The sequence below is a fragment of the Cervus canadensis genome, chromosome 31 (genome assembly GCF_019320065.1).
Source record: "Cervus canadensis isolate Bull #8, Minnesota chromosome 31, ASM1932006v1, whole genome shotgun sequence".
Taxonomy (NCBI): Eukaryota; Metazoa; Chordata; class Mammalia; order Artiodactyla; family Cervidae; genus Cervus; species Cervus canadensis.
The window spans coordinates 6,526,405-6,550,303 of NC_057416.1; the positions used below are offsets into that span (position 1 = coordinate 6,526,405).

The window sequence follows — 23,899 nt, forward strand, 5'->3', positions numbered from 1 at the left end:
TCCCCCACTTTCTTCAGTTTAAGTCTGAACTTGGCAATAAGGAGTTCATGATCTGAGCCACAGTCCGCTCCCAGTCTTGTTTTTGCTGACTGTATAGAGCTTCTCCATCTTTGGCTGCAAAGGATATAATCAATCTGATTTTGGCATTGACCATCTGGTAATGTCCATGTGTAGAGTCTTGTCCTGTGTTGTTGGAAGAGGGCGTTTGCTATGACCAGTGCGTTCTCTTGGCAGAACTCTGTTAGCCTTTGCCCTGCTTCATTCTGTACTCCAAGGCCAAATTTGCCTGTTACTCCAGGTGTTTCTTGACTTCCTACTTTTGGAGTCCAGTCCCCTATAATGAAAAGGACATCTTTTTGGGGTGTTAGTTCTAGCAGGTCTCGTAGGTCTTCATAGAACCGTTCAGCTTCAGCTTCTTCAACATTACTGTTCGGGGCATAGACTTGGATTACCGTGCTATTGAATGGTTTGCCTTGGAAACGAACAGAGATCATTCTGTCGTTTTTGAGGTTGCATCCAAATACTGCATTTCGGACTCTTTTGTTGACTATGATGGCTACTCCATCCAATGGAGAAAATGATATTAGGGATTAGATTTCATTACATGAATTTTGGGGGCACACGGACTTTCAGCCTATAACACTACCAAAGGAAGAACAGCACTGTGGGGCCTGGAGAGGAGGAAGAAAATGTGAAAGTAATTATAGCATGTACCCTAACTTGGTTTAGGGCTTCTCAGGTGGTGCTAGTGGTAAAGAACCTGCCTGTCAATACAGGAGATGCAAAAGACGAAGGTTCCATCCTTGGGCCGGGAAGGCCCTCTGGAGAATGAAATGGCAACCCACTCCAGTATTCTTGCCTGGAGAATCCCATGGACAGAGGAGCCTGGTGGTCTACAGTCTGTGGGGTCACAAAGAGTGGGACTGATTGAAGTGATTTACCACGCACGCTCTAACTTGGTGTATCATGGCAGACCAGGGAAGGCAAAATGACAATGAGTTGGATAAAATAAGCAAGTTTAGAGTCAAGGAGGATGGGCTTGCCACTGCATTTGAAAAGTGGGAGACCAGGAGCTTTAGGAGTGAAGAGTTCAGTTAGTTTCTGAACACAGATAAGAAACAGCTGAAGCTGGCATTTCAGCACATCTTGTGCTAAGAAAATGCAAGAGAGAAAATGATAGGTGGATCCCTGGTTCCAAGAATATCTACAGAGATGTGTGAGCGCAGTTGCTATGATTCAGGTAAGACTTGAACTAAGTGTGCGTTCCAACTGCTGCCTGTGTCTGCTTCCTTCTTCCTTGAAATCTGGCTTTTGCCTCCACGAATGACATTGGTCTGGAAAAGATATTTCTTTTGATTTCTGTGCTTGAGTGCTGTTAAATCATTTGTGCTATCTGTGTACCCCAGATACGAATGAAAGCTATAGGTATCAAAAATTAAAGGCATAACAAAGATGTTCCATCATATTTATGTAAACTTTGTGTCTCTAAAAAGACACAGACCTAATCTAGGTAAAAAATTCAACAGAAAGAAACTTAAATGTACTATACAAATGATTACTTAGTCGTGGTGAGTGTGATCTTATGAATTCTTTAGGAGATCTTTGATACTTATTTCTGAAATAGATTTTTGATAAGGAAATAAACTATTATCCAAATAACCATTTGCTTGCCTGACATGTTTGACATGCACAGCTTTTTTATTACATAAGTATGTATTTTTATCTTAACATCAATTATGACTTATTGATTCTGACAGAAATTAATCATCTAGATAGGAAATACTGTCACTCTTAGTGATGGCACCTTGAGCTCCAGCTCTGTAAGTTGGCCATGCATTTAAAAAGCAAAATAAGTAAAGCTAAATAATGCTCTGGTTCCTGGATGAAAAATCAGACAAATTTTCCAAGCAGTATTTACTGGTATCCCATTTAACTAAGTCACTTCTGGCACTGATAGCAGATAGCAAAGTAATGATTTTTCAGCATTTTAAATTTGAGAACTGAAGCTGTAATCAGGTGCATGAACGTTTCAGGTTGCTATGTCTTCTTGTTGAAAATCCACTTTGTCTTATATTTAAACAGTCATGACAGCCTTCTTTTGTTTAGGTTTTTTGGCATCTCTTGTTTGATCATTTTGCTTTTGACTTATCTAAGGCCAACTAGCTGTGTCTTCAGAAATAATATATAGTTATGTCTTGCTTTCTTTTATTTTTTTAATCCAACCTGAAAAGAGTATTCTTTTATTTAGTATCTACTGAATGTGTATTCAGTTTGATTACTGATGTGATTGGATTTAACCAGCATCTTCCTCTTTGTTCTGTTTCATCTATTGTTTTTTAAATTTCTTTTGATTAATTTTTTGCTATTACATTTAATATGTTCTTTTAGAACTCTCATTGCATTATTTTAGTGATTATGTGTCCATAACTTGTAAGAGTACCTTAAATTAGAATTTTATCACTTTCCATAAAATCCAAAATCTTGCCACAATTTAACTATACTCACTCCCTTGGCTTTTCTTTTATTGTTGTTATATAGTTAACTCTGTATCTTGTAAAAACACAAGCATAGTTTTGAACATAGCTATTATTATTTCTTTAGGGGCTTCCCTGGTGGCTCAGCTGGTAAAGAGTCTGCCCACAATGCGGGAGACCTGGGTTCAATCCCTGGGTCGGGAAGATCCCCTGGAGAAGAGAACGGCTACCCACTCCAGTATTCTGGCCTGGAGAATTCCATGGAGTGTATAGTCCATGGTGTAGCAGAGTGGGACACAACTCAGAGACTTTCACTTTAAGTGGTTATTATTTTTTTCATATTTTCCCATCTATTTTCCCTTTCCAGTGTTCTTTATTTCTGCTTGTAGCTTTGAACTTCTACTTGGAATCATTTAAGTTCTACCTAAATAATTTAATGCTTCATACAGTGCAGTTCTGGACTTCCCAGATAGTGCTAGTGGTAAACAACCCATCTGCCAGTGAAGGAGGCTTAAGAGACTTGGGTTCATTTCCTGGGTTGGGAAGATCCCCTGGAGGAGGGCATGCCAACCCACTCCCGTATTCTTGCCTGGAGAATCCCATGGACAGAGGAGCCTGGTGGGCTGACTCAAGCACTTAGCACACGCTCATGCACAGTGCCCTTCTGTTGGACATGAATTCTCTCAGCTTGTGGCTATCTAGGAAAATAATCATTTTGCCATCATTTTTGAAAGATACGTTGCTGAGCTAAAATTCTAGGTTGACAAGTTTTCTAAGACTAGTAAACTATTTTATTGTAGTTTTCATTTAGTGCAAAGGCAACTGGATGTCTTATTGTTGCCTCATATGCCTTTTCATCCCAGCCGTGGTTGGTTTTGAAGTTTTCTCTTTATGTTTGGTTTTCAGCAGTTTGGCTACATGCCTAGATGTGGTTTGTTTGTCTTTATCCTGCCAACAGTGTGGGGAAGTCCTTCAGTGTATGCATTGTATCTCTCATCAGTTTGAAGAAAGTCATTCCATCTATCATTTCCATGTTGTTTTTGTCCCATTTTCTCTCTTCTTTCCTGCTGTTACCCAGTTACACCAAATTAGGCAGTGTGACTGTCCTACAAGTTTTTTACACTCTGCAATCCTTCAAAAACAAGAAAATAACTGCTACCAGCTTATTTAAAATAAGTGAACTTTCTTACGTAGTATGGCATCTTATAGCATAGCATAGATTAGAAGACACATTTTGTAAATGGAGAAATATCATTTGAAAGTTTCATGTATTTTCAAATTTTCAATCCAAGGGAAAACATTTAGAAATACAATATTGTTGTATAATTCCTTTATAGACAGCTATAAAGTAGATGTTTTTATTTTTTGATTTTGTTATACCTAGTGTTAAATGCATATTACTGGTCCAGTAGGCCATAGTACCATATATTGCAGTTGACTTCATGTGAAAAAAAATTCATTTTTCTGGGCATGTTTTTTCCTTCATCCCACAAGCCCAGCCTCACATCAGGGACAGTTTTACTCTTGCGTTTTGAACTCATTAGAGGAGACCACCCACCTCTGTAATGCTATAGAGATTTAGTTACTTAACACTCTAGAATCCCCACTTCTGTAGCTTCTCTTTTTGGTAGTCCTGTTACCAACTTGCAGTGCCCTCAGAATCTCCCTTCCTTCCTTAATCAAAGCCCATGTAGAGAAAAATCATAAATCTCTCCCCCCCCCAAATATATTAGAAATCAGAAGTGCTCAAGCATTTTGGCCTTGGAACCTCACTGTACTCCTAAAATTTATCAGGCACCCTGAAGAGCTTTCATATATGTGGGTTAAATACATTGATACTCACCATCAGAAACTAAAACTGAAAGATTTGTTTAAAATCTTTATTTGGTGGTTAAATTTAAAATACTACTAATGAACTATTGTGTGTTAGCATCAGCCACACTTTTATGAAAAATAACTTTATTTTATAAAGTTATAAAGAGTGACAGTGTTGTACATTCTTAGCAAATCTCTTTAATGTCTGGCTTAATAGAAGAGAGTGCTATTTTCAGATCTGCGTCTACATTCAGTCTCTTGTGAGTTTATGTCTTCTAGAAGAGTTCTGAGAAAATGGGAATTTTAAAAGGCAAAAAATGTCTTGGTATAATTGTGGAAATTTTTTTCACCTTACAGAACCCTGAACGGGTCTCATCAACCCTTCAAAGGTCCCTAGAACATGGTTTGGAAACTGCTGATGTAGGTATTAAGATTTGTATGACTGGAAGGTATTTAATTCAGTATACATTCCAATGCCATCACTTTAATGAGGAAACTGGGAACTAGGGGTTGAGAAATTTTTATAAGTTCCCTCAGAGAGTTGGTGGCAGAGAAGCAGAACAAAGACCCAAATCTTTTGTTACCTCTGGCGCTCTTTACAGGAAGTAAATGGAATTAAAATAGATTAGATAGAGGCACAGAATATTAATGATGCAACCTCAGGCCTGGGTGGACAGATTGGGAGTTATTTTTGGAGTAGCAATATATTCAAAATCAAACCAGTGAGACTGTTCCACACTTTCTATCACATCCAATGCCACCCTGTCCTATTTTCTATTGTGATACAAGCATGGAGAAATTCTGGCAGAATAATAATGATGATGATAAAAAACAAACAGCAAAATGTCTCTTGATGTCTGTTATCACAGATATTAAAAAATCAAATGAGAGCAGGAGTACTCCCCCTACTGGTAGTGAGGCAGGTTGCAGGTCCTTGGCTTGGTCCACTGTTGACTAGTACTTGAACTTTGTTAGTCTCTCAGTCCTGTCCGACTCTTTGTGACCCCATGCACTATAGCCCGCCAGGCTCCTCTGTCCAGGCAAAGTACTGGAGTGGGTTCCCATGCCCTTCTCCAAGGGATCTTCCCGACCCAGGAACCGAACCCAGGCCTTCTGCATTGTAGGCAGATTCTTTACCCTCTGAGCTAATTAGTACAACAGAGACCAATTGAATCAGGTCTGGATGACCTTCAGTGCCCCCAAGAGACTATGTGCTCTTTCACACCACTGCCTCGGGATATAACTCACTAGACTCAAAGAGTATGGCTCAACAGTGGGATCACACGTGGCCTCAGCAAGATGAAGAGAAACCCCATCTGGTACCTTCACTGAGTGGATAGGGATGTTACTCTGCAGAGTCTCTGTCACATCACATGATAATGTAGCAAAAACTGTGTGCATTTGGGAGGCAGGCTGCTAGAGTTTATATCTAAAATCACTGTTTGTTTGTTTTTTTTTACAAATTGAGTGATTAGAGAAACTTTAATTAAATTGTAACCTTAGACCATGCTCTGGAATTAATAAAGAGCAGTCACTGAGGGGGAATTTCAGCTAAGTAGCACAAACACAGAGTACATGCCATGCATACTTTGGGTAAATTTGTTTAATGTAAATACAAGCATGTTTGTATGATAAAAAAAAATCACAGTGCTTTTCTTTTAACGCCAAAATATCATGCCATCTTGTCCTTATCATGCTATCTTGTCCTTATGGTAAGAGCCACACCAGGTTCTTTCCAATATTTACTAACAATAGTTTGCAATTGCTTCATACCAAGAGATGAAAACCATTCTGAAACTTAGTAAGCAATGATTTGTGGAAGCATTTCCCACAAAGATGACCAGTTTAAGGGATATTATGTGCTAGTGAAAGTTATGACCAACCTAGATAGCATATTAAAAAGCAGAGATATTACTTTGCCAACAAAGGTCCATCTAGTCAAGGCTATGGTTTTTCCAGTGGTCATGTATGGATGTGAGAGTTGGACTGTGAAGAAAGCTGAGTGCCAAAGAATTGATGCTTTTGAACTGTGGTGTTGGAGAAGACTCTTGAGAGTCCCTTGGACTACAAGGAAATCCAATCAGTCCATCCTAAAGGAGATCAGTCCTGGGTGTTCATTGGAAGGACTGATGCTGAAGCTGAAACTCCAGTACTTTGGCCACCTCATGCGAAGAGTTGACTCATTGGAAAAGACCGTGATGCTGGGAGGGATTGGGGGCAGGAGGAGAAGGGGACGACAGAGGATGAGATGGCTGGATGGCATCACCGACTCGATGGGCATGAGTTTGAGTAAACTCCGGGAGTTGGTGATGGACAGGGAGGCCTGGCGTGCTGCGGTTCATGGGGTCGCAAAGAGTAGGAAATGACTGAGCAACTGAACTGAACTGAAAGATTAACATGGCTACATATTTCAAACAGTGTTGAGGGGAAAAAAGCAAACTATATAAACTTATGTACTGTGTTAAAAATACACAAATCTGTCTCAAATACCTACTCAAATATGATAATATATAGGAATGATGTAATTCTCTTCATGGTAGCAGTTAATTCTGAGGAAAGCAAGGGGGAAGAGGGTTAATTCTGATAAAGACAGTGCATGTAGATAGCCTCTATTACTATGTAATTTTGTTTATATTTTTAAGGAAGAATAATTAGGAAATCCTTTAAGTATCCTCTGTATAATTTTCCAACTAGATGGAATGGTTTAAGTATTAATGAAACATGTTATAAATTAATACTGGAATGGCAGTGAACATCAATAACTCACCTCAGTTAACACTGCACCGAAATGTGTACATTTAAGTTCTACATCTGGTTGCTAACATCAGGCACAGTACTTCCTTCAGGGACCTTATTTTATTTTTTCAAGATGATAAAGATAGCACATTATGCATTGACAAACCTGGATGATGAAGTTGTGTGTGTTTAGTATAATTATGATTTCCTCTCTGTTTTAACATAGATGAAAATAAAGATAATACACAAAATTAAAATAATGCATCTAAAAAGTGAAATAAGCTCACACCCACATGAAACCAATGAGTTGTCATCAAACTAACTTGAGGAATATGGATGAACAATGGTGACAGCCATTTTGGGGGCATCCTTTCCAGTAGGGTTGGTGGAGCACACGTGAGGAATATTTTGAGCTCCAGAAGAGTTGAGATTCAAAGGGATTGGGTTCCAATAGCACCAGATCCTTGTATTTTCTTTTCTAAAAATTAGCTAAAATACAGTATTTTGAAATAGATACAAAAGTACTCCAGCCTATGGAATCCCTATGTATGATACAGTTGAAACAGTCTCCTAAAAGACTTTGACAATTTTCAGGAAAATGTTGCCTTTAGAGGGTTCCAGCAAACCTAATCCCAGTTCACTCAAACTAACAAGTCATCCCATCTCTGAGCTTCAGTTTATGAATTTTTTTTTTTTTTTGGCCATATTCCAGTCATCAAGGTATGTGCCTGAGTGTGGTGGTTATGCGATTGGGGAGGCAAAGTGGGTTTGTGGAGAAGACAGAGTAGAAATTTCTAGATTTCCCCTCTTCTACAAACTCTCTGATAGACCTGTAAGTTTCAGATGCCCAGGTGAGCATAAACGCCAGACCTTCAGATCATTACACTCTGAAGCAGGGACCAAAATCTGCATTGCCCGTGGGAGCTGCAGTCTGTGTTTGTCCTCCTTTTTTCCTTTTTTCGCCTCTCACATCTCTGACAGCTTAACTTGGCAGAGTTCATGAATAAGAGCACCAAGCTGATTACTTTGCATTTTCCTGTCACAGAAATGTTGTCTGTGCAGTCACTTGGAAAAAATGAATGTAAATTCCACAAAGGATCAAGTTCGTGCTTAGGAAGCTTTTTGCAAACTCATTAAATTGATGGTTTTTGGAGAGGGACCAAGAAGAGAAGCCATGATGGGGAAAAATTGTCAAGAAAGTGCTCAGTGTAATCTTCTTTCTAGAATAAGGTTTTTACTGTGTATAATGACCAATGGGGAAAAATATACATAAGGCTTAGAGAAATGTAGTAGCAGTAAGTATTAAACTAATATTATAACATGCAGAAAAGGAGGGAGGGAGGAAGAAAATAAGTTAAAATGCCTTTGACAAAACGCGAGCTAAGTCACTTCAGTCATGTCCGACTCTGTGATCCTATGGACTGTAGCCCACCAGGCTCCTCTGTCCATGGGATTCTCCAGGCAAGAATACTGGAGTGGGTTGCCATGCTCTCCTCCAAAATATCTTCCCAACTCAGGGATCGAACTTGTGTCTCTTACATCTCCTACATTGGGAGGTGGGTTCTTTACCATTAGGGCCACCTGGGAAGCCCTTTGCCAATTAGCCACATACATTAATGTATATCCTTAGAAATACAAACTCGCTAAGATGTGATAAATGCCAAATACTCAAAGCAGAAAGGTTCTAAGAACTATTACGGGGCCACCCTTTTGTGTGTATAACATAAACCATTGTGGTCAAGCAGGCAGAGCTGAAAAATGTAGGGGAGCACTCAAAAATGTCAGAAGAATTTATCTCTCAAGAGGCTTATTTCAGATTACAAAAGGTCTAAGTCAGGGAACAGCAAGGCCATTTATAAAGATGTTCTCCATAGGAAATGAAAAGGATGCGCTTTCTTCAGCTTTAGGCAGAACGTGGAGTAAAACTGATCCTGAACTGTACATTTCCCTTCAGCTTTTCATTCTGTCTAAGTATCGGCAGAAGTTTAACATATAAAGGACCATGATGGGCCATCAAAATAAGATACATGCGTGTGTCACAGGTGTGAGGTGCAAAGCATTAAAGAGGAAGCAGTGCAGTTGTGCTTTGTAGCGATGTTTCTGAGAGCCACCAGATGTCAGCATCCGATAACTCTCTGAAAGCTGCCTTTTTTATTTTTCTCTGCGACAGACTTTCTGTTCAGCCATTTTCTCCATCCATAGAGTGAATGAGAAATTGTATAACATTTAAAATAATCCAGATAAAAACTGTATGAATATCAGCAATTCATTGGATATAACTATTTTCCAGTCCCAAATTTATGATATTTTAAGCAAAGTTATTAGTAAAAATATCAGCGTGCATGTGTGTGTGTGTGTGTGTGTGTGTGTGTGTGTAATGTACATTGCCGTGGTATGAGAAAGAACCACTTCAAACATATTCTTATTCCCTTAAGCTCTTAACAAGTGCTTTGTATCTGCTGCATCATGGGAAAAATGAGGATATCTGATTGTTTCTTTCCTGTTTTCACTCTTTTGTAAATTTAGCCCTTTCTACATTTTGTGTGGTTATTTTCAGATCTCTCAACATTTCTGCAGAGCTAGTACTACCTTGAAGGCTAGAAAAGTCTCTTGCTGATCACATGTGCAAGGTAAAATCAGTGAATTTGTGAATGAATCAATGTGAGGAATTAATTAATTAACTCATCCTAGGGAAATAATTTAAAGAGCAAGTCACGTTTCTTAAGCCAGACCACGCGTTTTGAAGAAGGCGTGTTGGAGAATCCGCATCATTCAATTTCTTTGGACTACAGGTATTCTGAGTCTGCAGATGACAACTAAGGATTTACCATTTGCCTTTCCCCTTATGTCCCTTCCTCTCAGCACCTGACTTTAGGGAGTGGAGAGCCAGACAGGAAGCCTCTGTCTTTCTCAACTGTGAGATACAATCCAGTGAGACTCATCAAAGTCCTCTGCTTACAGTCGACAAACGAATATTATACAAAGTCTGTGTATGTGCAGGCGGCAGTTTTGGGGAAAGGGGGACACAGGACTAGGGAATTTTGACACTCAACAAAGGTCCTAAAGTTTAGTTATGCAGTGATTTCCTGCTGAGAACTGGCTACAGTTTGGGCATATTTATCCCTCAGTTCCTTGGGTGAGGTCACTCTTTCAATCCCAATTCTAAAACAAGGTCTCCCCTTTTCTCTGAGAAACTGTAGCTACAGAATGAGATTGTAAAAATCTATTCATTTCGCAGATGTGTATTCAGCCCAGCTCTCTGTGAAGCACTGTGCTAGGTTCCATGGGGGGATACAAAGATGTATTCAAAACAGCCCCTGTTTCAAGAAGCTTAAAATGAATCATCTAATGAAACGACAGCATATTTTAGTCTTAATGTTCCAGAATTCATTAATACTTGAAACTCCTATAGCACAATTAGGAAAAGGACGCCGAATCATCTTGCAAAAAAATCCTCATTGGTACGTTTAACATACAGTGAAATTAAATCTTACCAGCTGACTTTTTATGATAAAGTAATTGAAGTTTTTAGAAGAAAATGGCTTGCCTCAGGCTATGGAGTGAGCTGAGATTATATAACCATTCTCACCAGCAAGCTGCTGCCAGTCTGTTCTAACTCCTAGTAAATCATGATTAAAAACACTTTGTTAAGCACCAGGTACAACAGAAAATGGAAATTCTTGGGTACTTTTACATTCCATGTCACTGTTAATATAATAATTCTGGACTTGAGTTCCTGGGCATTAACTATTTGGCAGGGGAGAATTTATTTCAGTTTATCTCAGAAGGATATGTAGGATTTACCTCTTCTTTTACTTCAAGTTTGTGAAACTGAAGCACTTCCCCACTGTTAGCTGTTTCCCCACCAAATCTATCCACTTTTTAGTAAATACATTAAAGCAGCGGCCCCCAGCTTTTTTGGTACCAGGGACCAGTCTTGGGGCAGACAGTTCCATGAACTGGCAGAGGTGGGGTTTGGGGATGACTCGGGTGCCCTGTGGTTCTCGTGCACTTTATTTCTATTATCATTACATCAGCTCACCTCAGATCATCAGGCACTGGATCCCGGAGGCTGGGGGCCCCTGCAGAGCATAGTGCAGGGGGGGCTCAGGTGTGTCTGTGTGCACCTGGGAACGTTTTCTCCCTCCTGCCACTGAACGGGGGGCTGGCTGGAGCAGAGCCATCACTCAGACAAGAGAACAGATGGGTGAGAACATTCCCGCATACAGCTCTGGGGGGCTGGGTGGAGAACAGATTCCACGCCCATTTAGTTTTCAACCTGCCTTCACATCATGTTTATGATTTTGCGGGGGAAAAATAAATGTCTAGTTAGGTTAACTGAAGGCTGAATTGAATTACCTCCTAAACTTGCATTCTGACCCAACAATAACTCTTCATGGACCATAAGGAAAAAGAATCCCAGATTCACACGGCCTGTATGCAGACTTCAGTAGACTTGTAGCTCGCAGTTTATTCCTTATTTGTGAATATTTGCAAACATGATATTGACAAGATGATGGAAGAGACCCATTAGTGCTAGAAATGACATGTGTATGTGCCCGTGTGTATCTGTCATTTAATAAAATAGAGATGAAAGACTGATGAAAATAAGCAAGAGAAAATATTTGGAAAAATAACTGGCTATCAGTTTGAGGATAAATAACTAACCAATTAGTTACTGAGCCTGCATAACGCACCATACTGAGCAAGGGATTCATTTGAAGACAGTTGAGCCTATGACACTATTCATTTTATCTGTGTGCTTCAGATACTCTCAGACATTTGAAAGAAAAAGTATGTGAAGGAAGGGCTAACAATTTTTACTTGTAGAGAAATGCTTTGAGATACAGAGATAATATGATTTTTTAAAGTTGGTTATTCACTGAAATTAAAAAACATTTTACATGCTAATGTAACTAACTCATGGACATCCAGTCTTATAGCTCCTATAGGCAGGACCACGGCATGACAAATCAAAGGAATAAGCCCATCTAATCTTTGTATATTCCTCTCAATTTTGTTGTGAACCTAGAACTGCCCTAAAAAAATAAAATAAGGTACACTGGGTAGGATCTGTACTAAAATGTTGAAAAGAAATTGTCGTAAAAGATATTCTTACCTTTTCCTGATCTCTGTGCAAAACATTTATCTTTCACTCTTATGTGCCATCATTGCTGTGGGTATTTGTAAATCCTCTTTGTTTTAGCTTGATGAAGTTGCCCTTTATTCTTAGTTTCTTAGTGTTTTGATCACGATGGGTGTTGCATTTTGTTAATTGCTTGCCCTGTATTAGTGAAGATAATTGTATGTTCCTTCTTTTAGTGTATGTGTTAATGTGGTGAATTGAAATGTTTAATTTTCAAATGGGAGACAAACCTTGCTTTCCTGAGATAAATCAGAATTGAATTGTTCCTTTTTCTATTTTGCTGGATTCATTTTTGCTCAAACTGTGTTAAGTATTTTTTCATCTCTATTTCTTAAGACATGTTTGTCTCTGTTGTTGTTCTGTTTGTAATGCTGGCATCCTCTTCTGTCAACTGGGAAATTTGCACAAGATTGACATTACTTATTTTTTTAAACAATTACAGTTGTATATTTTCTGTGTGGGACAGTTTTAAACTACAGATTTAATTGCCTCAGTTGACAAAGGACTATTTAGGTTAGTAGCTTCTCAGTAACTTTTGTCTTTCAAGGAATTTGTATGTTTCATCTTTGTTATCAAATTTATTGATGCATAGTTTTTAAAGATACTATCCTTTTATCATTCTACCTTAAGGATTTATAACATTGTCCTCATTTTCTTTCCTGATATTGGTAATTCATACCCTTTACTTTTGGGGTTTTTCTGGATAAATGTTTATCAATTTTATTGAGCTATTCAAAGAATCAACTTTTCAGGTCATTGACTTTTCTCTATTTTTCTGTTTTATACCTCATTGATTTCTGCATTGTCATTATTGCTTCCTTTTGCTTACTCAAGGCTTGATTTGTCCTTATCTTTATAGTTTCCCAACACAGATTAGTTTTAAGACCTTTCATGTCTTCTAACATAGAGATTTAATGTTATAAGCTCATTTTCACCTGAATTCTACAAGTTTTGATGTGCTGTATTTTCACTTACATTCTGTTCTAAATATGAACTGAATACAAAAGCAAAATTTCTGTTTTGAATTTTTTTTTGACCTGTGAGTTATGTAAGAGTGTGCTAATTTATTTCCAAATTTGAAAGGCTTCATCAGATACTATTCTATATTGACTCCTAGGTCATTTTGTTGTGGTTACAGATCACATTTTGATGGTTTTTCAATTTATAGCAATGTGTTACCACCAAGAATATAGTTTATCCTTGTGAATGGTCTGCATGATCTTGATAGGATTAGTAATTTCTGTTGTTGAATCAGGCTTGCTTTGGAGATTTGCTTAGGATTGATCAAAGCAGCCTTTGGTCCAGGGCTAACCGACGCCCCCTGTGGAGCTGATGTTTCTCTCAGGCCTGCGTCCAGTGCTCGTTTATTATAAAGTCTTTCTGTTCGGGGATTTTCCCTGCATACGCTTCAAGCAGTGTTGTTGCATCGCTTTCCGGTCTTTCCCAATCTTCTGGTGGTGCCCTTGTACACATTTGCAGATCAGTAGTCCAAGACGTATGTGCATCCCTCCGCTGACCCATGGAGTTTGTCTTTTGTGACGCTCACTCCTCTCAGATGATCTGCTTCACACACTGGGGCCACCTTGGTGGACTCAAAACACCAGTCTGTCTCCTCAACTGATAACTACTGCTTGGCTTCCCCAGCCTGTACCATGGCTTCCAGACCACTAGTTGAGGCAGGTACATGGTGGGCTTGATTTGTTCCTTCATGTCAGGAGTCACAGCAGTGGTCCAGTGTTGGAAAAGTATTGTTTCATTTTTGTCTAGTTTTTTAGTTGTTAATGGCAGGACAAAATTCCCAGGCCCATGTACTTGATTGTGTTTAGTCTTTTTGCAACCTTCTGTTTTTGAATTACATTTGTTTCAAGTTCATATTTCTCACAACTACACCTATCTTTGAAAGAATGACTATTAATTCCATATTTTACAGAAGAGAAAATAAAGTTTAGAGAAATCAATAAATGGGCTAGGCATAATATTTTCTTCCTCTTAGGCTGTACCCCACACTGATTCTCTAAAACCAGAGTTCTAGGAATTTGAAATCAGGCAGTTGTAGTTTTGAATATAGTACCATCACTTAATAACAAATTAATATCTCTGTTTTCTCATATGCAAAATGGAAATAACAACAAAAACTCTCAGTAGTACCTCATGATAATAAGCACTGATACATACAGAGTTACAATTTGGATGATAAAGATGATGGTTAAAAATTGGTGCTCCCATAACTGGTCTTCATATCAACATTCCATACATATTCTGCATTGCTTCTCTCTCAGTATTAAAATTAGTGGTAAAAAAGGGATTGAAGTCTAATGTCTTCATTGCTCATTTAAGGCTCAACTTAATACATATCTTGTTTTATATTTTATCACCTTGAGCTGTCCAATCTGTCACATGAGTGTGTGATGACTATTTTTGTTCACCATCAGTGAATATTACTGGCAACTTTTATTTGTGCTTAGTTCATCTTCTTAAAATAGTTCAGTTCAGTCACTCAGTTGTGTCCAACTCTTTGTGACCCCATGAACTGCAGGACACCAGGCCTCCCTGTCCATCAACTACTCCTGGAGTCCACCCAAACCCATGTCCATTGAGTTGTTGAGGCCATCCAACCATCTCATCCTCTGTCATCCCCTTCTCCTCCTGCCCTCAATCTTTCCCAGCATCAGGGTCTTTTCAAATGAGTCAGCTCTTTGCATGAGGTGGCCAAAGTACTGGAGTTTCAGCTTCAACATCAATCCTTCCAACGAACACCCAGGACTGATCTCCTTTAGGATGGACTGGTTGGATCTCCTTGCAGTCCAAGGGACTCTCAAGAGTCTTCTCCAACATCACAGTTCAAAAGCATCAATTCTTCTGTGCTCAGCTTTGTTTATAGTCCAACTCTCACATCCATACATGACCACTGGAAAAAGCATAGCCTTGACTAGATGGACCTTTGTTGACAAAGTAATGTCTCTGCTTTTCAATATGCTGTCTAGCTTGGTCATAACTTTCCTTCCAAGGAGTAAGCATCTTTTAATTTCATGGCTTTAATTACCATCTGCAGTGATTCTGGAGCCCAGAAAATTAAAGTCAGCCACTGTTTCCCCATCTATTTGCCATGAAGTGATGGGACCAGATGGCATGATCTTAGTTTTCTGAATGTTGAGCTTTAAGCCAACTTTTTCACTCTCCTCTTTCACTTTCATCAAGAGGCTCTTTAGTTCTTCACTTTCTGCCATAAGGGTGGTGTCATCTGCATATCTGAGGTTATTGATATTTTGCCAGATCTTGATTCCAGTTTGTGCTTCATCCAGCCCAGCGTGTCTCATGATGTACTCTGCATATAAGTTAAATAAGCAGGGTGACAATATACAGCCTTGACATACTTCTTTCCTGATTTGGAACCAATCTGTTGTTCCAGTTCCAGTTCTAACTGTTGCTTCCTGACCTGCATACAGGTTTCTCAAGAGGCAGATCAAGTGGTCTGGTATTCCTATCTCTTTCAGAATTTTCCAGAGTTTATTGTGATCCACACAGTCAAAGACTTTGGCATAGTCAATAAAGCAGAAATAGATGTTTTTCTGGAACTCTCTTGCTGTTTTGATGATCCACCAGATGTTGGCAATTTGATCTCTGGTTCCTCTGCCTTTTCTAAAACCAGCTTGAACATCTGGAAGTTCACGATTCATGTATTGCTGAAGCCTGGCTTGGAGAATTTTAAGCATCACTTTACTAGTGTGTGAGATGAGTGCAATTGTGAGGTAGTTTGAGCATTCTTTGGCATTGCCTTTCTTAGGGATTGGAATGAAAACTGACCTTTTCCAGTTCTGTGGCCACTGTTGAGCTCTCCAAATTTGCTGGCATATTGAGTGCAGCACTTTCACAGCATCATCTTTCAGGATTTGAAATAGCTCAACTGGAATTCCATCACCTCCACTAGCTTTGTTCGTAGTGATGCTTCCTAAGGCTGCTTGACTTCACATTCCAGGATGTCTGGCTCTAGGTGAGTGATCACACCATCATGATTATCTGGGTTGTGAAGATCTTTTTTGTACAGTTCTTCTGTGTATTCTTGCCACCTCTTCTTAATATCTTCTGCTTCTGTTAGGTCCCTACCATTTCTGTTCTTTATTAAGCCCATCTTTCCATGAATTGGCTTCAAATTAGCTCTTGCTTGTGGCTTGAGGATAATCATTTTGGGATTACATACTTTGATAAAGCCTGATGTAGTTACTATAGTTGCTTTTTATTCATTAAATGGGATTTTATCCTTTCAAAACCAAACTATATAGTAGTTTTGACATAACATTATTTAAGATAACAAGATGCTCGCAATTGATGTGCAGCATTTAGCCTCTACACATATGTCATCCAGAGCCAGAAACCAAGATTTTCTTGTTTTCAAAAAGGCTTGAACATTCAATCTGCTGTTAAATATTTTGTGCCTACTTAATCCTTGTGTAATCCTTGCATAATCCAATTTCTTGAGTTAATTTGTTCATTTATAAATGTTTCCACAGCATTTAAAATTAAGAGCTAATGTATTTCTAAAATAGAATTGCATCCTTCATAAATATAAAATGACTTTATAGTGAAGGTATATTTATATATTGTGGTTCAAGATTTTTCTAGTTTTAATGTAAAACTTTAATGTAAGCAGGCAGCATTCCATATTACACAGAACTGGACCAGCTGAGACCTGAGTCCGTCCTGTAGTGAGTTTTGGAGTCTTTAGTGATTTGTCACAATTTTCTTTCTGGTGAGACCCACACGTGTGCACCCCGGAAGCTCATGACGCCCTCGCGGCGACTCCCCCCAGCTTCTCATTCTGTTTCTCTGCACAGTGCTCACCAGTTTCCCCTGGGCTCTCCTCACTTCTCCAGCTTCTAATTGGAGGTTCCTCTGCCTCATTCTGTCTGAAGTGTTTCTGTCGTTGCCTCTGCATCTGAGGCAGAAGGACAGGAAATTAAAGTGCAATAGATGATCACGCCATCCTGTTAAGACAATAGTCCCTTCATTCTGCGAAAGGGACGCCTCTGTCACGGCCGTCACTCCACTACCCCAGGCTTGCTAGGGAGCCGAGGCGTGAGAAAGCAAAGAAAATGAAACTAAATGGGATTTTCTCTTACCTCCTTCCCTGGTGGCTCAGATGGTAAAGAATCTCCCTGCAGTGCAGGAGACTGGGGTTCACTCCCTGGGTTGGGAAGATCCCCTGGAGAAGAGAATGGCTGCCCACTCCGGTATCCTTGCTTGGAGAATCCATGGACAGAGGAGCCTGGAGGGCTCCAGTCCCTGGGTCATGAAGAGTCAGACATGACTGAGCAGCTAACACTTATCACTTCCCTTGTGTGTTAGGAGATCCCCACCGTGCTCCTCAAACCAGAGCTGGAGGACTCCCCTGGAACTTCATCTTGGTCCATGATGATGCCACTTCCAAATCTGCGGCTGCATTGAGCCAAGACCAAAGATAATAATTGGGGAAAAAATTAGGTAAAACCACCACTATTTGAGGAGTACTTCATATTCTAGTTTGTTCTTCAATAAGCCTATTACTATTTACTTTTTTAAAACTAGACTATTTTTTACAGTAGTTGTGGGTTCACAGCAGTATTGAGCAGAAGGTAGAGGCTTCCCACATACCCTCCAACACACAGCATATACCCTCCAACAAGACGGTACATTTGTTCCAACTGAAGGCCTATACTGACATATCATTATCACCCAAACTCTATAGTTCATACTAAAGTTCACTTTCAGTGCTGTAAATTCTGTGGGTTTAGAAAAATTTATAGTGATACTGTTTGCCATTTTAATGTAATATGGAGTAGTTTTACTGCCCTAAAAATCCTCTCCACCTAGTAATCCTTCTCTTCACTGACCCCCTAGCAACCACTCATATTTTACACACACACACACACACACACACACACACACACACTCTGTCTATATATATGTATATAAGCATATGTGTGTGTGTGTGTGTGTGTGTACACCAGAGGATCCTCTCCTCTTCCCAAATATGTTTATTAGCATAATGAAAGCTGAAAGTTGTCACTGAATTCTTCCAGGTAGAAATGTTTCTCTAAAGTTATAAAGCAAAAATTAAGACATACACAAACTGAACAATGATATTTATAGACTACATCTCTTATTAAACACGCACACTGTTAACATGTTTTTAAAGGAAAATAGGTAAGCGAACACACTTTCAGAAAGCTAGTAGACAAATATTCCCTTGTAGCATATTGTCATTGGCCAAGACAAAGCTCTACCAAAGAGCAGATGCATTCCGATATCTCTGTTGTTATGAAATGGAGACCTAATCATTTTCTTAGGCAGTTTATTTGCCGTCCCAGGATCAATACTTTATATCAGAGAGTGAGCTTACCGTGACAGCGTGACATTCTAGTTGGCTCTCCTTCTTCAAGTGCTCTAAAGCACACTAAAGAAAATCAACAAGCCACAGTAAACATCCCCTCAAGTACAATTTTAATTGAAAATAATAAGCCAAATAGAAATATAACAAAACAATATATTAATTTGCTACCTCAGGTTTGCATCCCAAAGTTAGTTGCAAAATTATCCTAAGACAGGTCATTTAAAGCTACTGATGTCAGTTTCCTAGATATAAATCCTACAAAATAATGGTTCCACAGAAAAGTGATGAAAAATGTCTAAGTACCTTTAAACTGAAACGTGTTCTAAAGTGTTAGATTTGATGACAATGCAGAGACATGCTACATTATTGATCCCAGAGGTTGAGCCATGTAATGAGATGACCAGGAGCAAGCATGAGTTTATTTCAAAGTACAGGATGGCCACAGACCTGCTCTGTCATCGGGTTCTGACAGTGATTCCATAGTGCCATCTTAAAGTATGAAGAATGCGTGCACGCTAAGTCACTTCAGTTGTGTTCAACTCATTGCGTTGCTATTAACTGTAGCCTGCCAGGCTCCTCTGTCCATGGGGTTCTCCAGGCAAGAATACTGGAGTGGGTTGCCATGCCCTCCTCTAGCAGATCCTCCCTACCCAGTAATCGAGCCCGTGACTTCTGTATTGCAGGCAGATTCTTTACTGTTGAGCCACTCAGGAAGCCCATGAAGAACAATAAAGGCTAAAAAAAAATAAGCTTTCATTGAAAAGTAGCTTACATTGACATCAGCTTACATGCTAACTCATCTTCCTATTTTAATTCACTCATCACTGGAAATCTTTGTTCTGAGGTTTAAGCTATTTCTTTATCACGAAAAATCTGAAATGATGGGACAACTAAGTACACAAGGTTTTTCAATCCAAAGCCTGAGACTCTCCCAATTTGTGGTTTTTTGGAACTAAAGGCTAAAATACAGGATACTATTTATGCAAACAAAAGTAAAGACATACCCTTTGGTATACACAATCCAGTATTGTGATTGGATCACCTTCAAGTGATTGTAATTATTTGTAAACTCCTTTATAGAATATTATTGTTGAAAGGACCACATGATGAAGGAACTCTTTCCTTCAAAAACCGATACTCTGTTTTTTATGTAAAATAATTGTCATTTCAAACATGACTAATTTTTAAACACTGATTTTACAAAAAAGACTGCAACTGTTTTTTGGGAGGCCAACTGTTTTGCCTTTTAGCACAAGATTATAAATTATAAACACATAAATTTCCCCCATTTTTTTCATGAACAAAATGGGAAAATGGTAAACTGCTAAAATAGTCATTTGGGCAGATGTCTGTGAAATAGTTGTAATAAAGAAACAAGCTGTCATCAGTTTAATCTATTTGGTTATATTGTTCCTTTAATTTTTCTACAGAATGCTACATATTCACAGTGAAATCCTGAGTCCAGTGTCCTGTAGAAGTCACAGGAGCAAAGAAAAGATGGCATGATGCTATCCCCTTCATCTACTCCTCACCTCATGTGAATCATAATGACAGAAAACTTGAAATATAATTCCAGGTGGTTTAATAAATTATTATATTTGGGGGGCAATTCATTTAATGTCTCTGAGTTTATAAATGACAAATTTTAAAAAAATGATCTCTACAGTCCTTTTCAACCCTCAAATGCAATGATTATAGTGACATAATTAACTGTTTAAGACATAGTAATCAGATCTCATCTGTCAGCTACTTCACACACATCATTTTACAAAACATTTTGAAGTGGGTACTATTTTATTCCGATTTCAGTTTCACAGATATGGATGCTGAGACAAAAAGAGATGCATGATCACAAGGGCAGAAACAAGATATGAACCCAAAGAGATGTTCTCAAAGGTCTGTATTTTCCTTCTTGTGCCTTTCATTTAGCTTAATTTGATTTTTAATGCAAGGGAGTCATCATGTATCACATACATGAAATGAAGTTGATAGACTGAAGTGTATAGGCTTATTACTTTGGACAAATGTGTGCATCCATATGGCCCCCACCCCAGTGAAGATCTGAGTACTTTCATCAACTCAGGAAGTTCCCTCCATAGCTTTTGAAAGAAGTGAGGTGTCTGATGACAGCCCACAGGGAATCCTGCCGCAACACTGTGGATGAGTGAGGAAGCTACAAAGGGGCTCCATCCCAGGCGAGCTTTGAAATGGGTGAGGTCTGCTACGAAGATCCAGAGCCAGATGACCTGGATGGTCTAGATAAACTATGACTGGACTGCTGACCTGCAGAAACATAATACCTGTTGCTTTAAGCCACTACCGTTGGGGTAATTTGTTAGGCAGCAATAGAGAAGGACACAGCGAAAACAGGCTTGTAGTGAGATTTGCATTTGCTTTGGGAGACTCAGTGCAGTGTTTGAAGATGCATCCTCCAGACTGGAGGCTGTCAGAGTGAAGGCAACTCTATGGTTGAGCATCTCAATAGTGTTTACTTAAAAGGCAGGAAGAACATGGTGCCCTTAGAGGTCAGGTGGTAAAGAAGCTGCAATCATTTCCATTAGCAAGGACAAAGAGAAGTAGACATCTTGTGAGGCTGGTTTGGACAGTTTTTGTTTTGTATTATGCCCAAATAATTCTGGAATGCTCTTTGTTTTGCCTTGTTCCATCATCGTTGATTGACTTATTTTTGATTTGCTGATCTTTAAAATTGTTTATGTTCATCTGGAGAAAATTTCCAATAGCCAAACCAACTGCCTCCCAGTCGACAGTAGTCAGGGTTCTTTTCTCTCTCTTTCTCAATCCATAAATGTGCTCCAGACATTCTTGTACAAGTCTTTTTTTGTGAACCCCCCCGCAAGAAGTTAATTTCTCTTGAATAATATCTAGAAGTAGAGTGTTCATAGTCTAGGCAGATGTATAACATCATAAGTATATTCTTTAAAAATTTTAATTAAAAATTTTTTTTTTACAATTTTGTGTTAGTTACTGCCATACAATTATATTCTTATCAGTAATCTATGAGAATTACAGATGCTCTACATTTTCAAAACATAATGTTGAAAATTTTCAATTTTAGCTATTCTAATGAGTGCAAAGTAGTGTCTTATTTTGGAAATGATTTTAATTCCCCTGATGATTAATGATATTGAGCATCTTTCCAGTGCCTATTTGGCCATCTGTACATCTTTTTTAAAATTTATTTTTATTTGGATGATAGTTGTTTACAATGTTGCATGTACATCTTCTTTCTCAAGTTTCAAGTCCTTTGCCCAATTTTATCGGATTTTCCTTTCCTTATTAATTTGTAGGAGTTCTTTGTACATGTTGAATATATTTCCTTTGTCTTTTATCAAATATATGCACAATGAGTACTTTTATCCAGTTTGTATCTTTTGTTTTCATTTCTTTGTCCTTTAATAAGCTAAGGTTTTAAATTTTGATGAGTCTAATCCATTACTGGCTCCTTTAGACTTTCACAACCTGTCTAAAAATTTTGCCTATCCAAGGGTCAAGATGATATTCTTCTCTGTCTTCTTCTAGAAGCTTTATAATTGTAACATTTATGCTTGGGTCTATAATCCACTTCAGATTCATATTCAAGCATGGACATGGAACAATGGACTGGTTCCAAATCGGGAAAGGAGTACGTCAGGGCTGTATATTGTCACCCTACTTATTTAACTTCTATCCAGAGTACATCATGTGACACGCCCAGCTGGGTGAAGCACAAGCTGGAATCAAGATTGCCAGGAGAAATATCAATAACCTCAGATATGCAGATGAACCACCCTTATGGCAGAAAGCTAAGAGGAACTAAAGAACCTCTTGATGAAAGTGAAAGAGGAGAGTGAAAAAGCTGCCTTAAAAGTCAACATTCAGAAAACTAAGATCATGTCATCTGGTCCCATTATTCATGGCAAATAGATGGGGAAACAATGGAAACAGTGACAGACTTTATTTTCTTGGGCTCCAAAATCACTGCAGATGGTGACTGCAGCCATGAAATTAAAAGATGCTTGCTCCTTGGAAGAAAAACTATGACCAACCTAGATAACATATTAAAAAGCAGAGACATTACTTTACCAACAAAGGTCTGTCTAGTCAAAGCTATGGTTTTTCCTGTAGTTATGTATGGATGTGTGAGTTGGACCATAATGAAAGCTGAGTACCGAAGAACTGATGCTTTTGAACTGTGGTGTTGGAGAAGACTCTTGAGAGTCCCTTGGACTGCAAGGAGATCCAACCAGTCCATCCTAAAGGAAATCAGTCCTGAATATTCATTGGAAGGACAGATGCTGAAGCTGAGACTCCAATACTTTGGCCACCTGATGCGAAGGGCTGACTCATTTGAAAAGATCCTGATGCTGGGAAAGAATAAAGGCAGGAGGAGAAGGGGACGACAGAGGATGAGATGGTTGGATGGCATCACCGACTCAATGGACATGAGTTTGAGCAAGCTCCAGGAGTTGGTGATGGACAGGGAGGCCTAGCATACTGCAGTCCACAGGGTCACAAAGAGTCATATAAGACTGAGTGACTGAACTGAACTGATGATTTTTTTCCATTGGGTTACTACTTTGGCACTTTTGTCAACAATCTGTCATCTATCTATCTATCTCTATCTATAAGATCCCAACTCCTGTCCATTGGAATATTTGTCCGTTTTTACTCCCAAATTAATTTTTATTATGAGAATTTTCAAATAAATCTTGATGTCAAGTGGTATAAGTGCTCCAACTTCATTTTCTGTTTTAAGTGTATTGCAATTATAGATCTATTGCATTTCTAATTTTAGAGTTGATTTTAAATTTGTTCTTATTGTTGTTTGCTTGTTTAAAGATTGGAATAGTCCATTAGAGAGTGAAAACTGATGATTCAGGAGAGACTGGGGGAGGGAAAATTTGCTGGAGTGATCTTTACCCTTCAGTAGGTGACAGGAAGTGGGATCTAAACTACATCAAGTGTGTCTGGCCTGAAAAACGTGAGCAATTCATCCAAATTGAAAAGAGAAAAAGCAGATATTGATACAGATAGATTAAGAGATTGGTGGTGTGGATTCATGGAGATGTTGTTCTGTTTCTCATTTCTCCCTGAAATAGGAGACCATTTCTAAGTGAATGAAAAGAGAGCACTGGAAGTTTGATAAGATAAAACTGTGATACAGGAACCATCCAGAGGATGTAAAATGGTGAATGCTCTAGGGCAAAAGTCAGTAAATTATGGACCTCAGGCTAAACATGGGCCACCATTTGTCTTTGTAAACAAAGTTTTATTGGAATACAGCTATACCCATTTATCTGGAGAAGGGAATGGCAATCCACTCCAGTATTCTTTCCCGGAGAATTCCATGGACAGAGAAGC

General features: G+C 38.8%; 1 long non-coding RNA gene across 1 annotated transcript; it reads left to right on the forward strand.

Moving 5' to 3' along the window:
• The first annotated feature begins 733 nt into the window (after positions 1–733).
• Positions 734–23,577, forward strand: LOC122432630. Its single transcript, XR_006266904.1, has 3 exons — positions 734–902; positions 7,746–7,749; positions 23,046–23,577. It is a non-coding gene; the product is annotated as an uncharacterized LOC122432630 (long non-coding RNA).
• The last annotated feature ends 322 nt before the right edge of the window (positions 23,578–23,899 follow it).